The sequence below is a fragment of the Rhipicephalus microplus genome, unplaced genomic scaffold, assembly GCF_043290135.1.
Source record: "Rhipicephalus microplus isolate Deutch F79 unplaced genomic scaffold, USDA_Rmic scaffold_19, whole genome shotgun sequence".
Classification (NCBI taxonomy): Eukaryota; Metazoa; Arthropoda; class Arachnida; order Ixodida; family Ixodidae; genus Rhipicephalus; species Rhipicephalus microplus.
This window is the reverse complement of record NW_027464592.1, coordinates 8,892,657-8,905,350: the sequence shown is the minus strand read 5'-3', so window position 1 is coordinate 8,905,350 and position 12,694 is coordinate 8,892,657.

The following is a 12,694-nucleotide window of genomic DNA, read 5'->3' as shown; positions in this document are numbered from 1 at the left end:
TACTCTCACCACCATCAGAACATTTTTCCAAAGGTATCAGCGCAGAGAAAAAAAGAGACACACCGCTCATGGGAGGGTTCGAACCTCCAACCTTATGGTTAACAGCTTAACGCGCTAGCCAATTGCGCCACAGAGACAGTAGTGCTCACTCTCACCACGGACAGAACACTTCCTTAAAGATATCAGTGCGAAGAAAAAAAGTGACACACCGCTCATGGGAGGGCTAGAACCTCCAACCTTTTGGTTAACAGCCGATCGCGCTAGCCATTGCATCACGGACCCAACCGCGGTCCACTCTCACCACCGTAAGAACGTTTCTCCAAAGCTATCAGCGCAAATAAAAAAAGCGACACACTGCTCCCGGGAGGGCTCGAACCTCCAACCTTTTGCTTAAGAGCCGACGCATTAGCAGACTGCGCCACGGAGACAGTCGCGCTCCACTCTCACCACCGTCAGAACATTTCTCCAAAGCTATCAGCGCAAAGAAAAAAAGAGACACACCGCTCATGGGAGGGTTCGAACCTCCAACCTTTTGGTTAACAGCCCAACGCGCTAGCCAATTGCGCCAAAAAACAGTCGTGCTCCACTCTCATCATGGTCACAACACTTCTTCAAAGAGATCAGTGCAAAGAAAAAAAGTGACTCACCGCTCATGGGAGGGCTAGAACCTCCAACCTTTTGGTTAACAGCCGATCGCGCTAGCCATTGCACCACGGACCCAAGCGCGGTCCACTCTCACCACCGTAAGAACGTTTCTCCAAAGCTATCAGCGCAAAGAAAAAAAGCGACACGCTGCTCCCGGGGAGGACTCCAACCTCGCTCTTTTTGCTTAACAGCCGACGAACTAGCAGATTGTGCCACGGAGACAGTCGTGCTCCACTCTCACCACTGTCGGAACATTTCTCCATAGCTGTCAGCGCAAAGAAAAAAGAGACACACCGCTCTGAAGAAAGCTCGAACCTCCAACCTTTTGGTTATCAGCCGAACGCGCTAGCCAATTGCGTCACGGAGGTAGTCAAGCTCCACTTTCACCACAATCAGAACATTTTTCCAAAGGTATCAGCGCAAAGAAAAAAACAGACACACCGCTTTTGGGAGGGTTCGAACCTCCATCCTTTTGGTTAACAGACCAACGCGCTAGCCAATCGTCCCACGGAGACAGTCGTGCTCCATTCTCACGACGGTCAGAACACTTCTCCAAAGATATCAGTGCAAAGAAAAAAAAGCGACACACCGCTCGTGGGAGGGCTCGAACCTCCAACCTTTTGGTTAACAGCCGACGCACTAGCAGATTGCGCCACGGAGACAGTCGTGCTCCACTCTCACCACCGTCAGAACATTTCTCCAAAGCTATCAGCGCAAAGAAAAAAGACACACCGCTCTCGTGAGGGCTCGAACCTCTAACCTTTTTGATAACAGTTGATCGCGCTAGCCGATTCTGCCACGGAAACAGTCGTGCTCCACTCTCACCACCGTCAGAACATTTCTCCAAAGCTATCAGCGCAAAGAAAAAAAAGAGACACACCGCTCTCGGGAGGGCTCGAACCTCCAACCTTTTGCCTAACAGCCGACGCACTAGCAGATTGCGCCACGGAGACAGCCTTGCTCCACTTTTACCACCATCAGAACATTTCTCCAAAGATATCAGCGCAAAGAAAAAAAAGAGACACACCGCTCTCGGGAGGGCTCGAACCTCCAAACTTTTGGTCAACAGCCGAACGCGCAAGCCAATTGCGTCACGGAGGTAGTCGTGCTCCACTCTCACCACCATCGGAACATTTTTCCAAAGGTATCAGCGCAAAGAAAAAAAGAGACCCACCGCTCAGTGGAGGGTTCGAATCTGCAACCTTTTGGATATCAGTGGATCGCGCTAGCCGATTCTGCAACGGAAACAGTCGTGCGCCACTCTCGCCATCGTCAGAACATTTCTCCAAAGCTATCAGCGCAAAGAAAAAAAAGAGACACACCGCTGTCAGGAGGGCTCGAACCTCAAACCTTTTGCATAACAGCCGACGCACTAGCAGATTGCGCCACGGAGACAGTCGTGCTCCACTCTCACCACCGTCAGAACATTTCTCCAAAGCTATCAGCGCAAAGAAAAAAAGAGACACACCGCTCTCGGGAGGACTCGAAACTCCAAACTTTTGGTCAACACCCGAACGCGCTAGCCAATTGCGTCACGGAGGTAGTCGTGCTCCACTCTCACCACCATCAGAACATTTTTTCAAAGGTATCAGCCCAAAGAAAAAAAGACACACCGCTCATGGGAGGGTTCGAACCTCCAACCTTTTGGTTAACAGCCAAACGCGCTAGCAAATTGCACCATGGAGACAGTCGTTTTCTACTCTCACCACCATCAGAACATTTTTCCAAAAGTATCAGCGCAGAGAAAAAAAGAGACACACCGCTCATGGGAGGGTTCGAACCTCCAACCTTATGGTTAACAGCTTAACGCGCTAGCCAATTGCGCCACAGAGACAGCAGTGCTCACTCTCACCACGGACAGAACACTTCCTTAAAGATATCAGTGCGAAGAAAAAAAGTGACACACCGCTCATAGGAGGGCTAGAACCTCCAACCTTTTGGTTAACAGCCGATCGCGCTAGCCATTGCATCACGGACCCAACCGCGGTCCACTCTCACCACCGTAAGAACGTTTCTCCAAAGCTATCAGCGCAAATAAAAAAAGCGACACGCTGCTCCCGGGGAGGACTCGAACCTCCAACCTTTTGCCTAACAGCCGACGAACTAGCAGATTGTGCCACAGAGACAGTCGTGCTCCACTCTCACCACTATCGGAACATTTCTCCATAGCTGTCAGCGCAAAGAAAAAAGAGACACACCGCTCTCGGGAGGGCTCGAACCTCCAACCTTTTGGTTATCAGCCGAACGCGCTAGCCAATTGCGCCACGGAGGTAGTCATGCTCCACTCCCACCACGGTCAAAACACTTCTCCAAAGATATCAGTGCAAAGAAAAAAAAACCACACCGCTCGTGGGAGGGCTCGAACCTCCAACCTTTTGGTTAACAACCGAACGCGCTAGCCAATTGCGCCACGGAGACAGTCGTGCTCCACTCTCACCACGGTCAGAACACTTCTACAAAGATATCAGTGCAAAGAAAAAAAAGCGACACACCGCTCATGGGAGGGCTCGAACGTCCAACATTTTGGGTAACAGCCGACGCACTAGAAGATTGCGCCACGGAGACAGTCGTGCTCCACTCTCACCACCGTCAGAACATTTCTACAAAGCTATCAGCGCAAAGAAAAAAGACACACCGCTTTCGGGAGGGCTCGAACCTCCAACCTTTTTGATAACAGTTGATCGCGCTAGCCGATTCTGCCACGGAAACAGTCGTGCTCCACTCTCACCACCGTCAGAACATTTCTTCAAAGCTATATGGGCAAAGAAAAAAAAGAGACACACCGCTGTCGGGAGGGCTTAAACCTACAACCTTTTGCTTAACAGCCGACGCACTAGCAGATTGCGCCACGGAGACAGCCTTGCTCCACTTTTACCACCGTCAGAACATTTCTCCAAAGATATCAGCGCAAAGAAAAAAAAGAGACACACCGCTCTCGGGAGGGCTCGAACCTCCAAACTTTCGGTCAACAGCCGAACGCGGTAGCCAATTGCGTCACGGAGGTAGTCGTGCTCCACTCTCACCACCATCAGAACATTTTTCCAAAGGTATCAGCGCAAAGAAAAAAAGAGACACACCGCTCAGTGGAGGGTTCGAACCCCCAGCCTTTTGGTTAACAGCCCAACGCGCTAGCCAATAGCGCCACGGAGACAGTTCGTGCTCCACTCACACCATGGTTAGAACACTTCTCCAAAGATAACAGTGCAAAGAAAAAAAAAGCGACACACCGCTCATTGGAGGGCTCGAACCTCCAACTTTTTGATTACCAGCCAATCCCGCTAGCCATTGCACCACGGACCCAACCGCGCTCCACTCTCACCACCATTAGAGCATTTCTCCAAAACTATCAGCGCAAAGAAAAAAAGCGACACACTGCTCCCGGGAGGGCTCGAACCTCCAACCTTTTGCTTAAGAGCCGACGCACTAGCAGACTGCGCCAAGGAGACAGTCGTGCTCCACTCTCACCACCGTCAGAACATTTCTCCAAAGCTATCAGCGCAAAGAAAAAAAGAGACACACCGCTCATGGGAGGGTTCGAACCTCCAACCTTTTGGTTAACAGCCCAACGCGCTAGCCAATTGCGCCAAAAAACAGCCGTGCTCCACTCTCGTCATGGTCACAACACTTCTTCAAAGATATCAGTGCAAAGAAAAAATGTGACTCACCGCTCATGGGAGGGCTAGAACCTGCAACCTTTTGGTTAACAGCCGATCGCGCTAGCCATTGCACCACGGACCCAACCGCGGTCCACTCTCGCCACCGCAAGAATGTTTCTCCAAAGCTATCAGCGCAACGAAAAAAAGCGACACGCTGCTCCCGGGGAGGACTCGAAGCTCCAACCTTTTGCTTAACAGCCGACGAACTAGCAGATTGTGCCACGGAGACAGTCGTGCTCCACTCTCACCACTGTCGGAACATTTCTCCATAGCTGTCAGCGCAAAGAAAAAAGAGACACACCGCTCTAAAGAGGGCTCGAACCTCCAACCTTTTGGTTATCAGCCGAACGCGTTAGGCAATTGCGTCACGGAGGTAGTCATGCTCCACTTTCACCACAATCAGAACATTTTTCCAAAGGTATCAGTGCAAAGGAAAAAAGAGACACACCGCTTTTGGGAGGGTTCGAACATCCATCCTTTTGGTTAACATACCAACGCGCTAGCCAATCGTCCCACGGAGACAGTCGTGCTTCACTCTCACCACGGTAAGAACACTTCTCCAAAAATATCAGTGCAAAGAAAAAAAAGAGACACACCGCTCGTGGGAGGGCTCGAACCACCAACCTTTTGGTTAACAGCCGAACGCGCTATCCAATTGCGCCACGGAGACAGACGTGCTCCCTCTCACCGCGGTCAGAACACTTCTACAAAGATATCAATGCAAAGAAAAAAAAGCGACACACCGCTGATGGGACGGCTCGAACCTCCAACCTTTTGGTTAACAGCCGACGCACTAGCAGATTGCGCCAAGGAGACAGTCGTGCTCCACTCTCACCACCGTCAGAACATTTGTTCAAAGCTATCAGCGCAAAGAAAAAAAGAGACACACCGCTCTCGGGAGGGCTCGAACTTCCAACCTTTTGATTAACAGCCGAACGCGCTAGCCAATTGCATCACGGAAGTAGTCGTGCTCCACTCTCACCACCATCAGAACATTTCTCCAAAGCTATCAGCGCAAAGAAAAAAAAGAGACACACCGCTCTCGGGAAGGCTCAAACCTCCAACCTTTTGGTTAACAGCCGAACGCGCTATGATGATGTTTGATGTTTTATGGCGCAAGGGCCGTTTCACGGCCAAAGAGCGCCAGTTCATCTTGCTAAAAAAATGGACAATGATTGTGATAAGCGGCTGTATAAGGGCCATAAAATTCCTCGCGGTAAGGCGGGTAAAAACATACAAGTAATAAAATCATGACCATGCCGTGAAAGATGTGTGTGGTGTGAATAGATGACAAAAGTTGGTGATAATAAAAGACGATGGTGGATATGTATGGCATTAGCACAAGTGCCTCACTCGTTCATACCCTTGCGTCCAAGGGCCGTGAGGCAAGTGCTTTCTTGTGTAACCACCGCAGCAAAAACCTCTCTGGAGAGGTCATGCTACGGGATGCCTGGGTATATGATATGGAATCTATGAATTTCTTTAAAAAACGCTAACAATGATTTGTGGCTAAAAAGCGGTTCCCTACCGACGAACATTGCAGGGTGTAAAGGTATATGTTGTCGATAGGGTAATGGAAAGTGTTGTTCTCTTACAGTGTCCAATTGTTTGCACTCAATTAAAATGTGAAGGACGGTCAATGGTTCACCACATCTGTCACACAATGGTGGATCGCCACCAGACAAAAGGTGTGTGTGTGTCATGTATGTGTGTCCTATCCTGAGTCTCGTTAGTATTACCTCTGTATGACGCGATTTCGATACGGGCAGCCAATGACCAAGGTGTGGCTTAATAACGTGTAGTTTGTTTTGTGTATGTGTATCCCACTTGAACTGCCAGTATACTCTGAGGTTTCGTTTGAGAGACGGCTTAAGATCGAGGGCCGGGATTGATATAGGTGTAGGGGCAGTGTTTTTGTGGGCGGATGCAGCGAGCTGATCCGCCCTCACGTTGCCTTGAATCTCACGGTGCCCTGGCACCCAGCACACTACAACATGTTGTTTGAGTGTGTAGAGTGTGCACAAAATGGAGTAAAGTGAGATGAGGACCGGGTTTTTTTGTTTTTTAAGACTGTGCAGAGCCGTTACCACACTGAGGGAGTCTGTATAAATTACTGCTTTTTGTATGTGTAATTGTTTGATGTGTTTAGCTGCCACAAGTATCGCGTAAGCTTCCGCTGTGAAGATACTTGTGCGTGGATGTAGAGGGCCAGCATCCGAGAAGGATGGGCCGACAACAGCGTAGGACACAGAGGAGTTGGACTTGGAGGCATCTGTAAAGAACTCAGGACATGTGTATTTGTGTTGAAGTTCCAGAAAGTATGTTTGGATATGGGCAATAGGCGCATGTTTTGTAACTTCAAGAAAGGACACATCACAGTCTATAGTCTGCCATTGCCACGGTGGCAGATATGCTACAGGAGCCATTAAACTATGTTCAAGTGAGACTCCAGTTTCCTCAGCTAGACTTTTCAGGCGAACTGAGAAGGGCTGCCACATCGAAGGCCTGTTTTGAAACAGAATGGAGCTCGACAAATCATTAATAGTGGAGTATGAGGGGGGCTTCTTATCTGCTTTCACCTTAAGGAAATAAACAAAGGACATGTAAGTTCTCTGCAGATGAAGCGACCACTCATTTGACTCAACATAAAGGCTTTCTACGGGGCTGGTGCGAAAAGCACCCGTAGAAAGGCGGATGCCCAAATGGTGCACGGGGTCCAGCATCTTCAAAGCACTTTGAGTCGCAGACTGATAAACAATGGCCCCATAATCTAAGCGGGTGCGAATGAGGCTTCGATACAGAGTCATGAGACATTGCCTGTCACTACCCCACGTAGTACGTGACAACACTTTTAAAACATTCATGGCTTTTAAACATTTTGTTTTTAGATACTTGATGTGCGGTACGAAGGTCAACTTGTTGTCCAAGATTAATCCTAAGAATTTATGCTCCGCATTGACAGACAGACCTTGACCGTTCAGTCGAATGTCAGGTTCTGAGTGCATGCCTCTCTTTCGGGAGAACAAGACACACGTGCTCTTTTGTGGGTTCAGTCGGAATCCGTTTTCCTCTGCCCATTTGGAGACCTTGTTTAAACCTAACTGAACCTGTCGCTCGCACATTACCAGGTTGCAAGATCTAAAGCCAAGCTGGACGTCGTCGACATATGTACAATAAAACATATTGCGAGGGATGGACAAGTGCAAGGAATTCATCTTGATGAGAAAAAGTGTGCAGCTAAGTACACCACCTTGTGGCACGCCTGTTTCCTGGACGAATGTTTGGGAAAGAGCCGTGCCCACTCGGACACGGAATGTCCGGTTTGACAGGTAGCTTTCGATTATGTGAAACATTCTTCCGCGCACGCCAAGGTGGGACAGGTCTCTTAGAATTCCGAAACGCCATGTAGTATCATAAGCCTTTCCGATATCGAGGAACACAGAGAGAAAATATTGTTTATGGACGAAGGCGTCCCTGATCTGTGCCTCGATACGAACAAGGTGGTCTGTGGTGGAACTACTTTCTCGAAACCCGCTCTGAAATGGGTCGAGCAAATTGTTTGTTTCAAGGAAATGTACAAGTCTGCGGTTTATCAATTTTTCGAAGATTTTGCACAAGCAGCTTGTGAGTGCAATAGGCCTATAACTCGAAGGTAAAGAAGGGTCCTTGCCCTCTTTCAAAATGGGAATTATAATAGCCTCTTTCCAGGAGTTAGGGATAGTGCCAGAAAACCAGATAGCATTGTACAAACAAAGTAAGATTTTTCGTGTTTCAATCGGTAGGTTTTTTAACATTTCATATACGACACGGTCAGAACCTGGGGCAGAAGTACTGCAGGAGTTTAGAGACATTCGCAGCTCAGCTAGACTGAACGCTTGATTATATGCCTCGAATCTAGTGCATTTGTGTTCGAGTTTCTGCTTTTCTATTCTTGTTCTGTATTTTTGGAAAGTGTCAGTATAGTGGGACGAGCTGGATACCCGTTCAAAATGTGCCCCGAGGAAGTTTGCCTGATCTTCCAAGGGATCACCTTGAGTGTTTACGAGAGGAAGTGTGTGTACTTGTTTCCCTGCTATCCTACCGACCATGTTCCAGACTTTGGCCTCTTGTGTGTAAGAATTGATCCCTGACAAAAACTTCTGCCAGCTTTCTCTTCTGGCCTGCCGACGCGTTCTCCTGCCTTGAGACTTTATTTTCTTGAAGGTTTCAAGATTTTCGGCTGTCGGTGAGTTCCGAAGCAGCCTCCAAGCTCTGTTTTGCTGTTTGCGCGCGTTTCGGCATTCAGAGTTCCACCATGGCACACATCGTTTTCCAGGGTGTCCATTTGTTTGTGGGATGCATTTTATTGCAGCATCAATCAAAAACGCTGTGAAGTATTTCACAGCAAGCCGAACGCGCTAGCAAATTGCGTCACGGAGGTAGTCGTGCTCCACTCTCACCACCATCAGAACTTTTTTCCAAAGGTAAAGCGCAAAGAAAAAAAGAGACACACCGCTCATGGGAGGGTTCGAACCTCCAACCTTTTCGTTAACAGCCCAACGCGCTAGCCAATTGCGCAACAGAGACAGTCGTGCTCCACTTTCACCACAATCAGAACTTTTTTCCAAAGGTATCAGCGCAATAAAAAAACAGACACACCGCTTTTGGGAGGGTTCGAACCTCCATCCTTTTGGTTAACAGACCAACGCGCTAGCCAATCGTCCCACGGAGACAGTCGTGCTCCACTCTCACTACGGTCAGAACACTTCTCCAAAGATATCAGTGCAAAGAAAAAAAAGCGACACACCGCTCGTGGGAGGGCTCGAACCTCCAACCTTTTGGTTAACAGCCGAACGCGCTAGCCAATTGCGCCACGGAGACAGTCGTGCTCAACTCTCACCACGGTCAGAACACTTCTACAGAGATACCAGTGCAAAGAAAAAAAAGCGACACACCGCTCATGGGAGGGCTCAAACCTCCAACCTTTTGGTTAACAGCCGACGCACTAGCAGATTGCGCCACGGAGACAGTCGTGGTCTACTCTCGCCACCGTCAGAACATTTCTCCAAAGCTATCAGCGCAAAGAAAAAAGACACACCGCTCTCGGGAGGGCTCGAACCTCCAACCTTTTTGATAACAGTTGATCGCGCTAGCCGATTCTGCCACGGAAACAGTCGTGCTCCACTCTCACCACCGTCAGAACATTTCTCCAAAGCTATCAGCGCAAAGAAAAAAAGAGACACACCGCTCTCGGGAGGGCTCGAACCTCCAACCTTTTGCATAACAGCCGACGCACTAGCAGATTGCGCCACGAAGACAGCCTTGCTCCACTTTTACCACCGTCAGAACATTTCTCCAAAGCTATCAGCGCAAAGAAAAAAAAAGAGACACACCGCTCTCGGGAGGGCTCGAACCTCCAAACTTTTGGTCAACAGCCGAACGTGCTAGCCAATTGCGTCACGGAGGTAGTCGTGCTCCACTCTCACCACCATCAGAACTATTTTCCAAAGGTAAAGCGCAAAGAAAAAAAGAGACACACCGCTCATGGGAGGGCTCGAACCTCCAACCTCTTGGTTAACAGCCAATCGCGCTAACCATTGCACCACGGACCCAACCGCGCTCCACTCTCACCACCATCAGAACGTTTCTCCAAAGCTATCAGCGCAAAGAAAAAAAGCGACACACTGCTCCCGGGAGGGCTCGAACTTCCAACCTTTTGGTTAACAGCCGAACGCGCTAGCCAATTACGTCACGCAGGTAGTCGTGCTCCACTCTCTCCACCAACAGAACTTTTTTCCAAAGGTAAAGCGCAAAGAAAAAAAGAGAAACACCGCTCGTGGGAGGGTTCGAACCTCCAACCTTTTCGTTAACAGCCCAACGCGCTAGCCAATGGCGCAACAGATACAGTCGTGCTCCACTCTCACCAACGTCAGAACGTTTCTCCAAGGCTATCAGCGCAAAGAAAAAAAGCAACACAGTGCTCCTGGGAGGGCTCGAACCTCCAACCTTTTGCTTAACGGCCGACGCACTAGCAGTTGCGCCACGAAGACAGTCGTGCTCCACTCTCAACACTGTCGGAACATTTCTCCATAGCTGTCAGCGCAAAGAAAAAAGAGACACACCGCTTTCGGGAGGGCTCGAACCTCCTACCTTTTGGTTAACAGCCGAACGCGCTAGCCAATTGCGTCATGGAAGTAGTCGTGCTCTACTCTCACCACCATCAGAACATTTTTCCAAAGTTGTCAGCGCAAAGAAAAAAATTGATTGATTTGTGTGGTTTAACGTCCCAAAACCACCATATGATTATGAGAGACGCCGTAGTGGAGGGCTCTGGAAATTTTGACCACCTGGGGTTCTTTAACGTGCACCAAATCAGAGCACACGGGCTTCGACATTTCCGCCTCCATCGGTAGGCAAAGAAAAAAAAAGAGACACACCGCTCATGGGAGGGTTCGAACCTGCAACCTTTTGGTTAACAGCCGAACACGCTAGCCAATTGCGCCACGGAGACAGTCGTGCTCCACTCTCACCATGGTCAGAACACTTCTACAAAGATATCAGTGCAAAGAAAAAAAAGCGACACACCGCTAATGGAGGTCTCGAATCTCCAACCTTTTGGTTAACAGCCGACGCACTAGCAGATTGCGCCACGGAAACAGTAGTGCGCCACTCTCTCCATCGTCAGAACATTTCTCCAAAGCTATCAGCGCAAAGAAAAAAAAGAGACACACCGCTCTCAGGAGGGCTCGAACCTCAAACCTTTTGCATAACAGCCGACGCACTAGCAGATTGCGCCACGGAGACAGTCGCGCTCCACTCTCACCACCGTCAGAACATTTCTCCAAAGCTATCAGCGCAAAGAAAAAAAAGAGACACACCGCTCATGGTAGGGCTCGAACCTCCAACCTTTTGCTTAACAGCCGACGCACTAGCAGATTGCGCCACGGAGACAGCCTTGCTCCACTTTTACCACCGTCAGAACATTTCTCCAAAGCTATCAGCGCAAAGAAAAAAAAAGAGACACACCGCTCTCGGGAGGGCTCGAACCTCCAAACTTTTGGTCAACAGCCGAACGCGCTAGCCAATTGCGTCACGGAGGTAGTCGTGCTCCACCCTCACCACCATCAGAACATTTTTCCAAAGGTATCAGCGCAAAGAAAAAAAGAGACACACCGCTCAGTGGAAGGTTCGAACCTCCAGCCTTTTGGTTAACAGCCCGACGCGCTAGCCAATAGCGCCATGGAGACAGTTCGTGCTCCACTCTGACCATGGTCAGAACACTTCACCAAAGATATCAGCGCAAAGAAAAAAAAGCGACACCCCGCTCATTGGAGGGCTCGAACCTCCAACCTTTTGGTTAACAGCCAATCGCGCTAGCCATTGCACCACGGACCCAACCGCGCTCCACTCTCACCACCATCAGAACATTTCTCCAAAGCTATCAGCGCAAAGAAAAAAAGCGACACACTGCTCCCGGGAGGGCTCGAACCTCCAACCTTTTGCTTAACAGCCGACGCACTAGCAGACTGCGCCACGGAGACAGTCGCGCTCCACTCTCACCACCGTCAGAACATTTCTCCAAAGTTATCAGCGCAAAGAAAAAAAAGAGACACGCCACTCTCGGGAGGGCTCGAACTTCAAACCTTTTGATTAACAGCTGAACGCGCTAGCCAATTGCATCACGGAAGTAGTCGTGCTCCACTCTCACCACCATCAGAACATTTCTCCAAAGCTATCAGCGCAAAGAAAAAAAAAGAGACGCACCGCTCTCAGGAGGGCTCGAACCTCAAACCTTTTGCATACCAGCCGACGCACTAGCAGATTGCGCCACGGAGACAGTCGTGCTCCACTCTCACCACCATCGGAACCTTTTTTCAAAGGTATCAGCGCAAAGAAAAAAAGAGACACACCGCTAATGGGAGGGTTCGAACCTGCAACCTTTTGGTTAACAGCCCAATGCGCTAGCGAATTGCACCATGGAGATAGTCGTTTTTTATTCTCACCACCATCAGAACATTTTTCCAAAGGTATCAGCGCAAAGAAAAAAAGAGACACACCGCTCATGGGAGGGTTCGAACCTCCAACCTTATGGTTAACAGCTAAACGCGCTAGCCAATTGCGCCACAGAGACAGTCGTGCTCCACTCTCACCACGGTCAGAACACTTCTTCAAAAATATCAGTGCGAAGAAAAAAGTGACACACCGCTCATGGGAGGGCTAGAACCTCCAACCTTTCGGTTAACAGCCGATCGCGCTAGCCATTGCACCACGGACCAAACCGCGGTCCACTCTCACCACCGTAAGAACGTTTCTCCAAAGCTATCAGCGCAAAGAAAAAAAGCGACACGCTGCTCTCGGGGAGGGCTCGAACCTCCGACCTTTTGCTTAACAGCCGACGAACTAGCAGATTGTGC